Raw genomic sequence first — 15,639 nt, forward strand, 5'->3', positions numbered from 1 at the left:
GAGGCTCACAAAAAGCGGACATGATTTAGTGACTGAACAACAACTACCTACTCACCTTCAAGACTCACAGCAGCATCCCCTCCTCCAAGAAGCCTCCCAGGATCACCTCCTCTCGTGGTAGGGCCCCAGTGTGCCCCCAGAACACCAGCATACATCTCGTTTCCCAGGTTTCCTGCTGTGCTGCCATGGCCCTGGGCAGACCCGGGTACTCAGAGGTGCTCCAATCAGAGCAAACTCAGAGTGGGTAGGAACACAGTGCTGGTGGCTTGAAAGGGCCAGGTGGAGGTCCTACTGTGCTGATTTGGGTGGCTTCACTGAGTGGTGGTGCTGGCAGGCTGGGCCAGAAGCTGGGATGGAAGTGTTGGGAGCAGAGGGAAAGAGTGCTGGCAGAGACTGAATTCTTGAAGAAGGACTTGTCCTCCAGGGAGGGACAGGCACAGTCAGCAGACATCATCCCCAGTCCTGGGCAGCAGGAGCCCAGGCCCTGTTGGGTGGCCTGAAGATGTCAAGACCTCCCCGTATCCATCTCTGGGGATCCTGGTAGTTAGGCGTCTGCAGCTTCTAACAGCCAGGCCAGGCCGCCATGTCTCTGGAGCTGCGTCCTGGATGCTCTTCTCTGGGCCCCTCCTCCAGCCCTTTGTCCCTCAGGATGCCCAGGCATGTGCAGCTGCCTCCCCCACCCCTGAACCCCACTCTGGCTCTGGCCAAGCTCACAAAGCTCCACCACAGGGGGAGGGGCACACATGGACACATGCCTGGGTGCACATGGGGTCTCCCTATTGACCTTCCCGTGCCTAGCCTGGGGGTCCAGCTGTGGCTGCTCATTCTGATGCTATGGGGATGGGGGTCTAGGGGATGCCATGGTACCCATGATGGCAAAAAGCAGCATCAGGCCCATCTGAAACAGCACAGGAGGGTTCCAGAGACCTCCCTCCCCCGCCCCACCTCCACTGCCTGCAGCACTGAGGCCAAGACTAATAAAACACCCACCTCACAGGAGACAGCTTTATCTTGTTGATCGGAAGTCTGCCAGCCCAATTTATGATGGAACATAAGATCTCCAAATCTGAATTTATGTGCTGTAGTATAACGAGAGGTCAATGAGATTAAAAGTGGGCTCGTGAGAGCACCATAGGCAGCTCACTGCTCAGTGCCAAGCAGAAAGCCTCACAGCCCCTGAACCCAAGGGAGGCGAGGGCCCAGTCCAGCAGCAGGACAGGAAGGGGGAGGGCAGGGGAGAGACCAGCCCATGAGGCAGGTGGTGACTGGGGGAGGAGGACCAGGAGGCGGCAGGAGAAGCAGATGGAAAGGGGCATGGGCCTGGGGCCGGAGGAAGCAGAGGCGGCCTGGAGTATCAGGGCCTCCTGTGGGGAGTGAGGGTCTGGGGTGAAGGATAAGCATGGGTAGGGGCGGGTCTCCCTCAGGGACCTGGAAGCCCCTGGTCTGAGGACAGGTAGGAGGGGGCCCTGAGAGGGCTGAAGGACAGAATTCTGACCCTGGCCCAGGACCCATGGTCTGAGGAGGTTTCAGTGGGCACGACGCAACTCAGGTCTTGCAGCTTAGGGCCATTCCCTGCCCCCTCCCCAACCCCCTCTGTCTTCAGTACCCGCTTGGAGTCATGGATGATGGTGAGGGAGGGGTGTGCTCTGGTGGGGACCTGGGCCCCGGCCAGAGTGAGGCTGGCTTTTGAGCTCAGGCTAGAGCCTGACTTCAGAATTTATACAAATAAATGAAATGAAAAGTGCTGGCAGCCCTGATCTGATTACAGAGTCATTCATTCTCTGGTCGTTAATAATTTGTGCAATAAAGGATTGCGGCCGCTCAGTGAGGAGGAGGCTGTGGCCCAGCCTTCCTTCGGCGCCGGGGCCGCGGGAACTGGAAACATAAATTATTAGTTTCTTATCGCTCAGCCCGCCATTGCTCATGCTGCCAGGGGTCTGGCAGGAGCCGGTGGCGGTCCTGCCGCCTGCCTGGGCTTGGCTCTCAGCTGCTGCTGGCTGTGGAGACTCTGGGGGGGGCCCTCATCTTCCCTCCCCCAATCCTTAATGGCAGCACCCTGGAGCCTCAGCCTTGGAGAGTGTGCAGCTGGTGCCAAGGACAGCTCTGGAGCAGGTGGAGCTATGGGGTTTAGCTCTCATGCCCTGGACCTCAGCCTTCCCCCCAGCCCTCTCCATGCAGGCCTCTGCCAGTGAAGCCTCATCACTAGAGGCTGGTAAAGTTGCATGCTTGGACCCTGGTACTTGCCTAGTTAGTGCAGAGGTCACTCAATACAACAGAGCCCCACGCTCCCCCTCCCCACAACACACCACCCAGGATGAAGGAAAGAAGGAAAGATTGGTGTCTGGGTTCATATCACCTCTTCCAGGTGTGTCTGTGCCTCCCTGGGTGGAACTCAGGGCAGGCACTTGTACGGGGTATGATACCTGCAAGCATGGCACCACTCACTCCCTGCTCATCCTGTCTTCCTGTGTCCAGCACTGGGCTCCTGGTCAGGCAGGTGTGCAGCAAGCAAACAGTCTAGATACGTGGCTGGTGATGATGGAGTTCCCGGTGCTAAGCCATGGCAGGGTTGGGCTAGGTGGGGGTGACCCAGGGCTATCCCCTGGGCTGTGCATCTGTGCCCCCAGGTGGAGCTGCTTAGGTGCACAGAGGTAAGGGCTGAAGGCAGAGGCCGAAGACCCCAGAGTGCTCCAGCCTGAGTGGTGATTAAGGCAATTATGGTGATTACAGAATTATAGAAATGAGCACCTTCAGGCCGGGTTCCCACCCCCCAAGTTGAGGAGGCTGAGGGCAAGGCAAGGTCGGGGAGTTAGGATGGGGGACTCTGGGCTCCAACCATCCTGAATGGAGGATGTGGCAGGATTGGACGTGGGCACGGACGTCTCTCTCCTGCTAGCCAATGTCACTGGACCCGAACATTGACATGCCTCCCTCTCCCAGCTTGCTTGCATCCTGGGAACCACGGTTACCTGAAGCCTACCTTGAACCCACCAGGTTGGCAGGACATGGGGGTCAGGGGTGTGCTCTGCAGAGTGCCCAAGGCCATATGCCCAGGGCACTGCACCCACCACTTACTGGCTGTGTGGCCTTGGAAAGACCTTCACCCTTTCTGCTTCTGAATCTGTAAAAAGGGAGCGTGAATTAAACAAGATTCGAGTGTATGTTTTGAGCATCTACTCTGTGCCAGGCATCCCAGGCCTGTGTGGGGTTGGGTACGTGAGCCTGGTGACCTCCACAGGGTCTGGCTGTGAGCGCACACCCCTTGAAGGGATCTTACTTGTTCAGATTTCAGATTCAAGTTTTTACCCTCCTCCCACAACAGAATGCCCCCCTCCCCTGCCTGCAGCATTCACTGTTGCTCCAGACACATTCATTCTGTCCTCAGGCTTCTTGAACACCTGGATATGGTTGTAGGAAAAGCTTCCATGTCCTCGAACACTCATCCTTTCATCACAGTCATTTCTGGGCTGTATCTTCCTGCCTCCATGCACGTCTGCAGATTTTTGATTGGGTGATCACCACTGTGAGTTTTGTCGGGATCTGAATATTTCATAAATATCCTCGCACTTTGTTCTGAACACCGGGAAGTTAGTTGGTAGCATTTTGGTCCCTTTAGGTCTTGCTTTTAAGCTTTGCTGGGAAAACTAGAGCAGCCTTTAGTTCTGGGTCAATTTTGTCCTACTTTATAATGGCAAGACCCACTTGATACTCTGTCTCTTTTTCAGCTTTTCCGGCCTGGCTGTCAGAATGAGCCCACACTTTTCACATCCTCCTTGAGCTCTGGACATGACTTCCTTTGACCCTCTTGGTGGGTCTTTCCTGGCCCCCGGCACGATCCTCACATGCACGGGCTGATCTGTGCTCTGCAGACTCCGGGGCTCCCTCCTCCCCAGGGCTCCATCCTGCAAACTTTTTCTGCCTTGGCTTTCCAGGCCTTCGAGTTCTGTGTCTCCCCTCCGGGGCATCCCTGAAAGTGCCTGGGTCCCCTTCTTGCTCCACAGCTGGATACTCTGGGGGCAGCATACTGAGGGGTCCAAGGACTCACCACAATGGTTCCTGCCTTGGACATCTAATGTCGTGTTTCGAGGGCTGTTGTGTCCTGAATTTTGTCTGGTCTTTGAGTTGTTCTGGCAGGAGGGTAGATCTGGCTGCTCTGTCTTGTCAGAGTGCCTGTCCCATGAGTTCACAAGGTGCCCCACACTGGTGCAGGGCCTGGTATAAGGGAGTCTCTTGGCAGGTGTTTTCTGAGTGTCTGGGTCCCATGGCCTGTACAGCCTGCTGCACAAAAGACCCTGTGCCCCGTCACTTGCCAATTCGTCACAGCCTGGTAAAGGCTGGGACATCCCAGGGCAGGGGCATCAGAGGGGGCTCCATAGTCAAGGGCCTGGAAGCCAAGCTCTCTGCAGCACCTTAGCCTGTCCTCTGTTGGCCACTTCCAGCTCCATGCCTCAGGCCTATCCCTGCTGCCGTGAGTGGCTGGTGGCTTTACTAAGTGGACCAGGAGGACATGGGAGGAGGGAGTTGGCTACAGCATGTTAGCTGTATAAGTGCTCCCCATGTCTGGAGCAGCGAGAGCTGGGAGAGAGGCTGAGTCCACTTTGGGGAGAAGCCAGCGGGCCCGGGACCAGGGTTCCACCTGTCAATGGGGAAGACTTCATCACCAGCACCCCAGTGATAGTCACTGGGCGAGGAAATTTAATCTTGGAAAACCCCGGGTTTGTCTTATCCGCAGGTGCCCTCTGTAGACTGTATGAGCAGCAGCCTTGCTATGCACACACACCTGTCACACACAGGACACAGGTAGGGCTGGCAGCACCAGGCTTCAGCTTGGAGTGGCCACAGTCTGAAACATAGGTGGGTTTGGATCTCAGTGTGTCACCTCCCAGGGGCTCTAAGGACAGCGTGCTACTGACATAGGGAGCTTGGGGAGAATTCTCTCAGGCTGGTCCTCTGGCCACTGGAGCACCCTGGGGCACGGTTCCCAGAGGAGGCAGACATCCGACCTGCAGGCAGCCCTGGGCCTTGGCTCCCAGCTCTGCAGATGGATGGGCTGCTCCTGAGCAGCGTGGAAGGTGGTGGACCAGAGTGGAGTGGAAGTGAGGGTGCCATCCATATGAGTTTTGGTCATGAACTGGGCTATGTTTCTTCTGTCTGTGGGGCAGGTTAGACCCAAAAGCTCCAAAGAAGCTTTGGGGTGGTAGGTAAAACTCTGCTGCTGCTGCTGCTGAGTCACTTCAGTCGTGTCCGACTCTGTGCGACCCCATAGACGGCAGCCCACCAGGATGCCCTGTCCCTGGGATTCTCCAGGCAAGAACACTAGAGTGGGTTGCCATTTCCTTCTCCAATGAGTGAAAGTGAAAAGTGAAAGTGAAGTCGCTCAGTCATATCCGACTCTTAGCGACCCCATGGACTGCAGCCCACCAGGCTCCTCCATCTATGGGATTTTCCAGGCGAGAGTACTGGAGTGGGGTGCCATTGCCTTCTCCGAAAACTCATTGAGTGATAGCTAAAACTCCCAGAGAGAGCCTGGGAAAAGGGCCTAGTTCAAAGTGCCACCCACCTTCCACACAGCCAGCTACAAGTTAGAGCCTCTGGGGATGCTCTCTGGTGGGGGGATGCTGCTTCCACCCACCCCTGTGGACCATGAAAGCCAGTGTGGCTCCTGGGAGACACGATCCTCAAAGGCAGTGGCTTTGGGAAGCTCAGTACCCGAACAGCACAGACACCACAGACTCTGCCCCAGTGTTTCTTCCAGCTCTGGGCTGGCTCTCAGGTGGGACCCTGCCTTGTCCCGCACTTGCTCCCTTGTTAGAGGCTTAGGCCTCCTTGGCTGGGCAGCTCCCCAGGCCCTGCTGTTTCCCTGCTCCCCTCTTGGGTACTGCTGCAGCATTTGACTTGTTATTTCCCGACTCACTAACTCCACAGCCCACTGCCAGAAGTGCGAGCCCACAAGTTATCATTTCTCCCTGAGCTGTTCAACCAGCACTGAGCCTGCCTCTGTGCCACAGTGTTGCACTCCCGGGACAAGGTGGGCGGTTCACATAGCCCTTTCTTCCCTGAGTGGGAATCAGAGAAAAGAAACTCTGACCCTCCTCTTGGAGCAGGCAAAGACCCACATGTCAGAGCCCTGCAGGAGCTGAGGGACCGTGCACATCCCAGAACATCCCCTCCATCTACTCCTACTCATCTTTTGATGCCAGTTCAAATGCCACTTCCTCTATGAAGCCTTCTGGATCTCTCCAGACAGACAAGGACATTGTCACTTGAGCTTGTGAGCACACATCTCTGCATTTCCAGAACTTAGACTCTGACTTGCATAGGAATCCAACATTCCCACCTGAACTGTGAGCCCCAGAGGGATCTCCTATCCTGGGCCCAGCTGGCAGTCAGGAGGCCTTAGAAATACGTGTCATAGTGACTCAGCATCTCACAAGCATAATCTCAGGTGCCTTTAGGGCAACCTATGACGTAGATGCCCTTTTTACCTCCTTTTACAGGTGACAGCTGGAAGGTGGCAGAATAGCTTTGTGGTCCCATGCTCTGGACCTCTGAGCTTTAATCACACAAACCCTCAACTGCTCTGGGTCAAGCTTGCTCCAGCTCATCACTTTGATTATTAATTAACTCCTTAGTTACTAGCTTAAGGACTTCTCATGGATTCCTGGGCTAAAAGCAGAGAAAGCAGGGGACCCAGAGGAGCCATTGGCCATCATCTTGCTGTCTGGGACTGGTGCTGAGAGTTGCCTGAGGTCTGGATACCTAAAGGCCTGGAGGCTCCTGTTTGGAGGACCAGGGGCTCATCTGACACCTGGAGCTGCTAGAGGTGCCCTTTCCCGTCATCCTGCCTGTAAGCCCACTAGCTGCTCCTTCCCTCCCTCGGCAGCAGGCTGGGCTCTGACACCAGCCCCTCCTCCTGTCTGCCCTAGCACCCCACTCTGTGGCTTACCCCATTTTTCTGATTCCTCTAGCTGAAACAGGAGGGAGGGGACAGGGTCTGAGGACATGACATAAACTGATTGGAACCAAATAGGTCCAAGATGGCAGACAAGTCAACTTCCACTAGACCAGGAGCCTCAGTATACACTCACTCTAATACGTCAGCAAGCTAAATGACACACCCACAGGTGCCATGACAGTTCCAAGGCCAACCATAAAGGTCAAAACATGGGCAGTGGCCCAGTTTCTGGAAAGCCCCACCCCATTCCCCAAATAGCTGGAATGAAAGTTGTGTCCGACTCTTTGTGACCCCACGTACCATACAGTCCATGGAATTCTCCAGGCTAGAATACTGGAGTGGCTAGCCATTCCCTTCTCCAGGAGATCTTCCCAACCCAGGGATCAAACCCAGGTCTCCGGCATTGCCAGTAGATTCTTTACCAACCCACTCCCCACCCTCCCCCTGCCCTGCCCCATCACTCTGCAGGGCTAACAGGCTGGTTCAGAGTTCACAAAATCACATATGCATATCTTCTTACCAACAGTATACTCATTAGCCTATGAAATTATTCAACTCTAAGTGGGCAACAGAGGATGAGATGGTTAGACAGCATCACTGACTCAATGGACATGAATTTGAGAAAATTCCGGGAGATAGTGGAGGACAGAGGAGCCTAGCATGTTGCGGTCCATGGGGTTGCGAAGAGTCAGACACGACCTAGCAATTGAACAGCAGCATAAAAGTTGACAACCCCTATACTCTGGTGCTGCTCTTGCCTTCTGAGATGGCCCACACTGTCTGTGGAGTGTGTTTCTCTTTAAATAAATCTACTTCTTACCTATCACTTTGTCTCTCCCTGAATTCTTTCTGCAATGAGACATTAAAAACCGGAGCTTCATTAAGTCCTGAGACCCAGTGTATGATCTCAGTTGGAAGACCGTGGGTTCAGGTTCCAACCTGAGTGACACAGTTTCACAGCAGCTTCCACCAGGGATATAGCTTCTCTGCTCTGGGGTCTTATTCAGTACCCACCTGGCTACCATGGCTGTATTCTGAATCCCTACTGCTTTCCCTCCAAGGCTTGGCCTGCACACACCACGCCCCCGGCCCTGCACCATCACTCTGCAGGGTTAACAAGCTGGTTCAGAGCACACAGAATCACATATGCATGCCTTCTTACCAACAGTACAGAACAGGTCACACAAATCCACTACCTTGGCTCTTTCCAGATTGCGTGTTAACACAGAGAAACAATTTATCTGGGTTTCCCTCACCCAGGCCCAGAAACCCTGAATGAGACATCCCCACCCCTCCCACCCCTACTCAGTATGGTCTCCTCTGGGCTGATTCCATTTATCACTGGCTGTGGATGAGAAATTTTATCGTGAAACACAGTTCAGGGTGATAGATGAGGGAGCGGGGCAGGTGATCGCCTCACTGCCTCCCTCTCCAAGGAAATTCCTCCCCTTTTACAAAGGCAAGGCAGCCAGGGGGCTGAAGAGGTAGGAGCCACACACAGGGTAGTAGGCTAGGGCAGAGTGGGGGGCAGTGGAGGAGGCAGAGGACACAGACTAGGCCAGGTCTCCCAGGAAGGGAACCCAGGAAGGAAGGCAACATGATCTCCCCTAACCGTATTCAGGGCTGAGGTTCAGAGGGTCCTACATAGAAGGGAGAGCAGGGGCAAGGTCCAGACCAAAAAAAGGTGGAGAAACTTTTCTCTGAAAACTGCCATAGTCTTTCCCAGGAGCATCAGCTCCATCTTCTATTTGCAATGAAATTCTCTATGAATTGTATCTTTTTCAACCGTGCTTATCTCACCAGCATGAGCAAACCAATACTTTTCAAAATGACAACTGAGACTTTATCAACTCTTGGTGGCTGGTTTAGGGTTTTCTGGAGCCTCTTCCAGGTGTTCCTGTTAGGATTCTAATCTGAACAGCTGCGGGCGGGCCTGGGTAGGGGTGCTGACCTGAGCATCCACCATTAAGATCCCTGGCCACAGTGTGAAACCTTGCCGGGCTCTGTGAGGCTCTCCAGCACCGAGCCCTTTTTTTTCCATCCACCATTTCTCATAGGCAAGACTTTAGCCTCCCTGACCTTCCCTGAGTTCCAAAGGGCAGATTAGAACAGTTGCCTCAGAAACCACCTGAGGCAAGATTAGAAGGACCAGAGAAACTCACCAAGAATCTGCACACCTTAATCTTGTCAGCAGCCCTGCCCTTGGGAAGTATTGTTATAAAGTGAAAGTCACTCAGTCCTTTCCCACTCTTTGCGACCCCATGGACTATACAGTCCTTGGAATTCTCCAGGCCAGAATAAACTCCTTATCAAACCCTCCTGGGTGGGGATGCATAGCTTTTGGAAGCAGGAGCCCACCATGTCTCCCTTTGCCTGGTCTGTGTCTTCTCATGGGAGACCTATCCTAACCTGTGTCCTTTTCTCCTGCACCCAGTACTCTCTCTCTCTGAGATTCCAGACCCCATCAAGCCCCAGTGTACAGAGAAGCTGAGCTTTAGCATCAAGTGGGGTGCTGTGCGACCAGCTGGAGGGTGCTGGGGAGCAAGTTCACCCCCTCATCTGTTATGCAATATGAGGTCCTGGAGCTTCCAGAACCAGCCCCCTCCCTGCTGCGGGTGCGGTCAGCCAAAGCGATCTACTAAAGAGGGGCTCACCCGCTGGGCTCCACTGGGCCAGCGGCTTGCCCCGCGGACGGACCTCGGGACACCTTCAGCCCTGTAGGGGGAGAGGTGCTGGCTGGCTGGTGGGCACCAGCCCTAGCAGCACGCGTGGGCGGCGCCGGCGGCGACGCTGTCACTGTGGTTGACAAGCCCCTAGAGAGACAGTCCCCGCCGCCCGCCAGCCGCGGGCGGGGGTTGGGGGCCGGCGCGGGAGCGGAGCTGTCCCCAGGCAGCCGGCGGCACGTCCCCCGAGGTCGCCAGCGGCGGCGCGGCGGAGGCGCCAGGCGCGTCCAGGAAGTCTGGGCGGCCATCCGCCCGCAGCTGCCCCCGGGCATGTGCCCCAGCCAATCGCGGCCACGCGCCTGCGGCTCCCCCCCACCGCACCCGCCCCTCGCCTCACACCCCTGGGCCCCCAGGCCGCGCGGCTTAACCCTTCTCTTCCCGGCTCTCCGGCCTGGCCTGGCGCGCAGGTACCAGGCGATTCCGCTGGCCCCGGGCCTGAGGTCGGCCTGCAGAGCCTGGGTATCCCTGGCTTTGGTTCTGCCGCCCGGGCAGAGGTCCCAGTGGGCCGCTCCGGAGCTGCAGGTCTGGGACCTGCGGCTGGCTCCTTCCAGATCACTGAGGAAACCGCCGTCTCTGCCCCGGCCCCAGAGCCACCAGGTTCTCTGTAGCCACATCGGCTCTCCTGCCCTCCCTGTCATGAAAATGACAATGACTGTGACTACTTTTGTATTATTACTGTGCCAAGTACTGTGCTGTTCAGAGAGGTCCTGAAGCTAACGATTGCTCTGTCGCCTCAGGGTGCAGATGAAACAATGGAGGCCCAGAGAGGCAAGGCCTTGGCCAATGTCACCAGGAAAGACTCCCAGGCTCCTGCCTCCTGTCTCAGGGCTAAGGGCCCCACCAGCCCTGCCTGCACTTTCCCTGCTCCTCCTGCCCCCGTCTTCAGATTTTTTTCCTTTGCAGCTGCTTCTTCCCCAACCCCACAGCCTCACACAGCATCACAACACACAAACCTTTCCTTTCAGCCACACGTTGTCTTGTCCTCGCTTCAGCAAAACTTCTAAAGAACTGTCTGTAGAGGTCTGACAGTATCCTCTGCACTGTACCCTTCACTCTGCAGCTTTCACCCTCACAAGCCAGGAAACGGCTTTGTGAGGCGCTGCCAGGACCCCACCCATACTTCCCTGCAAGCAGGTTCTAAGTGTTGGGTCCCTGCCCACCCACCCACGACCCTTTTTGTCCTACACCTACTGTGGGGCAGCCTTAACAGCTCCATATGATGAACATGCTAAGCAGTTTTTATTGAGCTCCTAAATACTTTGGCCACCTGGTGCAAAGAGCCGACTTATTGAAAAAGACCCTGAGGCTGGGAAAGACTGAAGGCAAAAGAAGAAGGGGGTGGCAGAGATGAGATGATTGGATACCATCACTGACTCAACGGACATGAGTTTGAGCAAACTCCAGGAGATGGTGAAGGACAGGGAAGCCTGGCGTGCTGCAGTCCATGGGGTCGCAAAGAGTCAGACACAACTTAGCAACTGAACAATAACAGCTGTGTGCAGAGCGCTGCTAGGTGCCAGGAGCTTGTATTCCACTAGGGGTGGGGCAGATAATGAACAAATAAACTAATTAATAAATAGGAAAAACACTAGACAGTCATATGTGGAGGACTGAGAAAGAGTGGTTTTAACAAGCGCAGTGCTTCTGTGCTGGTTTTTGACTGGATGTCTTGACCAGAGGAAAGCTCCTTCAGGTAGAAAGAGGATCCCCAGGAAGTCCTAAGGCAAGACTGAGCTAAGTGGGTGGGTAGTGCAGGGATTCAGGGTGATCTCCACACTGGGGTCTGCATTCTCATTGCTGGTCAGGACGGAGGGTGTTCAAGGCTCCTTAATGCCTGGGAAAGAGAGCTGACCTGGGGGCTTCTTGGTTCCCAATCCTCTGGTGGACTGTGCCAGAGGGGATGTGGCCCACAGGTAGGTGACCGTGGGATTCCTGAGGCTCAGGATGAGGGTCACACACAATGATCCCTGGGGGGAGGGGGGGGTGAGAGGACATGTTAGCTCCAAACACTTGCTAAGCACAGAGAATGTGGATTTCAGCAGTTTTAATCAGGTGAGAATCCTGCTCTTTCCTCCTTGATTCTTTGAAGACTAAGGAAATGCATGCAAAACCAAGTCCCTTCTACTCACCACAGGAGCTCACCTTGACCACTCGCACAGGACTGGGCATTCCAATCACTGAAAGGAGACTTTATTTATTTATTTATTTTCAGCCAGTCACCAAATATTTATTAAGCACCTGCAATATGCCAGGTTCTATTCCAGGCACTGGGAGATGCTCCAGAGAACAAAATAAAATGTCCTGAAGGTGGGAGGAGAGGGGACGACAGAGGATGAGATGGCTGGGTGGCATCACCGACGCGATGGACGTGAGTTTCAGTAGGCTCCGGGAGTTGGTGATGGACAGGGAAGCCTGGCATGCTGCAGTCCATGGGGTCACAAAGAGTCGGATACGGCTGAGTGACTGAACTGTCTAACACTCTCACAGCTTACAGTCTAATGGAGGAAATTAGAATGTATCCATCAATTTAATAATTTTTTTGTGTGTATCTACCTATATAAGCATTCTTGTCAGTGCTGGAAATACAGTGATGAGCAAGACAAAGTCCCTACCCTCAGACAATTTCTACATGAAAAATCTGATGAAGTCTACAAAAAAAGTACTAGGTTAAGTGGAGTTAAGAAGCTTGCAGAAAGAAGAACAATATACAAAATCAATTGTATTTCTTTTGTTTTTGTTATTATTGTTTAGTCACTAAGTCCTGTCTGACTCTTTTGGGACCTCATGAATGTTCCTTTGTCCATGGGATTTCCCAGGCAAGAATACCGGAGTGGGTTGCCATTTCCTTCTCCATGAAATGAAACTTTTAATAATGACCTTAAGGAACAGAAGACTGCGATTACTGGAGAATGACAGAAAAGTCTCGGGGCATTAGATTTCATGTACTTTGGGGAAAATGAGACTCCACAGAGTGGGGCTCCCCCAGTTGTTTCTGTGGGCCCGGCTTCTTCACATAGAAGCTCTGTAACCTATGCTCCCCCAGACACGGGGCTAGATGTCGGAGCACAGAAAACTGTGGAGTGAGTGTGTTTAACTGGAGATGGCTGCAGACCCAGGAGGCACTGAGCTGTCTGTCTGCAGATAAAGGGAATAATCTGAGGGGAGATATTGCCTGCAGGCTGTGCCAGAGGGGCTGCTGATCCCCAGAAGTTCCTCCCCATCCCCCCACCCCCCCCAGAGTGTAGGGTCCCACAGGAAGACGGCTCAGCCCCGCTGTCTTCCTGGCCTCCTTGCATCTTAGGTGAGGAGTGGCGGGGTGAGAGGCTGTGCAGTGGCTGAGCTTTCAGTGCTTTCTGGGGCCTTGCCTCTCCTCGAGCGTGGATGCTGCTCTCGCAGGCAGAAGGACCGTGCTCCAAGTCAGGTAGAGACTCACCCAGGGGATTCCACACAACTGTGCCAAACGAGAAAGGACCTCAGTGACTGTGAAGTGAACCTCCAATCCCGGGTTATGTGTCGCCTGATGTCTGCCCACCCTGACGAATACAAGGCAGCTATAAGTGTCCCCTCTTCCCCCCTCAAGGTGGACCAAGAAGAGGAGATCCAGGGCAGCTTGAAGGAATGAGAGGAAGCAGGAATGGGGTTAGCGAGGTGGGGGGCCACCAACCCTCAGAAAGGCCTTGGAGAAGCTGGGAAGACAGAGCTGAAGGGGATCCTTGGAGCTGCCACCTGGGCTGGGAGGCTGGGATGAGGCTGGGGACACAGGGCAAGCAGAGATACGCCTGTGAGCTACACTTCCTAGAGGTCTGACCAGAAGTGTCAGAAAGAGGAGCAGAATGGAGGGGAAAGTTAGAGGCATGGAAACTTAATTCCTCCTCCTTCAATTTGGGAGAGACGAGTTGTGGATGTAACTGGTGATGGAAGTAAAGTCCGGTGCTGTAAAGAACAATATTGCATAGAAACCTGGAATGTTAGGTCCGTGAATCAAGGTAAATTGGAAGTGGTCAAACAGGAGATGGCAAGAGTGAACACTGACATTTTAGGAATCAGTGAACTAAAATGGACCGGAATGGGTGAATTTAACTCAGATGACCATTATATCTACTACTGTGGACAAGAATCCCTTAGAAGAAATGAAGTAGCCTTCATAGTCAATAACAGAGTCTAAAATGCAGTACTTGGGTGCAATCTCAAAAACAACAGAATGATCTCTGTTCGTTTCCAAGGCAAACCATTCAATATCACAGAAATCCAAAACTATGCCCCAACCACTAATGCTGAAGAAGCTGAAGTTGAATGGTCCTATAAAAACTTACAAGACCTTCTAGAACTAACACCAAAAAAAAAAAAAAAAGACGTCCTTTTCATCATAGGGAATTGGAATGCAAAAGTAGGAAGTCAAGAGATACCTGGAGTAATAAATAAGTTTGGCCTTGGGGTACAAAAATGAAGTAAGGCAAAGGCTAACAGAGTTTTGCCAAGAGAATGCACCGATCACAGCAAACACTCTCTTCCAACAACACAAGAGACTCTACACATGGACGTCACCAGATGGTCAACACCAAAATCAGATTAATTATATTCTTTGCAGCCAAAGATGGAGAAGCTCTAAACAGTCAGCAAAAACAAGACCAGGATCTGACTGTGGCTCAGATCATGAACTCCTTATTGCATAATTCAGACTTAAAGAAAGTAGGGAAAACCACTAGACCATTCAGATATGACTTAAATCAAATCCCTTACAAATTATACAGTGGAAGTGACAAATAGATTCAAGGGATTAGATCTGATAGATAGAGTGCCTGAAGAACTGCGGATGGAGGTTTGTAACATTGTATAGGAGGCAGTGATCAAAACCATCCCCAAGAAAAAGAAAAACAATACGGCAAAATGGTTGTCTGAGGGGGCCTTACAAATAGCTGAGAAAAGAAGAGAATCAAAAGGCACAGGAGAAAAGAAAAGACATATCCATCTGAATGCAGAGTTCCAAAGAGCAGCAAGGAGAGATAAGAAAGCTTTCCTAAGTGATCAGTGCAAAGAAATAGAGGAAAACAGTAGAATGGGAAAGTCTAGAGATGTCTTGAAGAAAATTAGAGACACCAAGGGAACATTTCATGCAAAAGTGGGCACAATAAAGGACAGAAACATAATGGACCTAACAGAATCAGAAGATATTAAGAAGAGGAGGTAAAAATACACAGAAGAATTATACAAAAAAAAAACCTTAATGAACCAGATAACCACGATGGTGTGTTCAATCACCTAGAGCCAGACATCCTGGAATATGAAGTCAAGCGGGCCTTAGGAAGCATCACTACAAAGAAAGCTAGTGGAGGTGATGGAATTCCAGTTGAACTATTTCAAATCCTAAAAGATATTGCTGGAGTGCAGTTAAAGTTCTGCACTCAATATGCTAGCAAATTTGGAAAACTCAGCAGTGGCCACAGGACTGGAAAAAGTCAGTTTTCATTCCAATCCCAAAGAAAGGTAATGCCAAACAGTTTTCAAACTACCACACAATTGCACTCATCTCACACACTAGCAAAGTAATGCTCAAAATTCTCCAAGATAGTCTTCAACAGTAGGTGAACCGAGAACTCCCAGATGTTCGAGTTGGATTTAGAAAAGTCATAGGAACCAGAAATCAAATTGCCAATATCCATTGGATCATAGAAAAAGCAAAAGAATTCCAGAAAAAATTCTACTTCTGCTTCATTGACTACACTAAAGCCTTTGACTGTGTGGTTCTCAACAAACAGTGGAAAATTCTTAAAAAGATAGGAACACCAGACCACCTTACCTGCATCTTGAGAAATCTGTATGTAGGTCAAGAAGCAACAGTTAGAACCGGACATGGAACAACAAACTGGTTCCAAATTGGGAAAGGCTGATTATTGTCACCCTGCTTATTTAACATATATGTAGAGTACATTATGCGAAATGACAGACTGGATGAAGCACAAG

The sequence above is a fragment of the Bos javanicus genome, chromosome 16 (genome assembly GCF_032452875.1).
Source record: "Bos javanicus breed banteng chromosome 16, ARS-OSU_banteng_1.0, whole genome shotgun sequence".
Classification (NCBI taxonomy): Eukaryota; Metazoa; Chordata; class Mammalia; order Artiodactyla; family Bovidae; genus Bos; species Bos javanicus.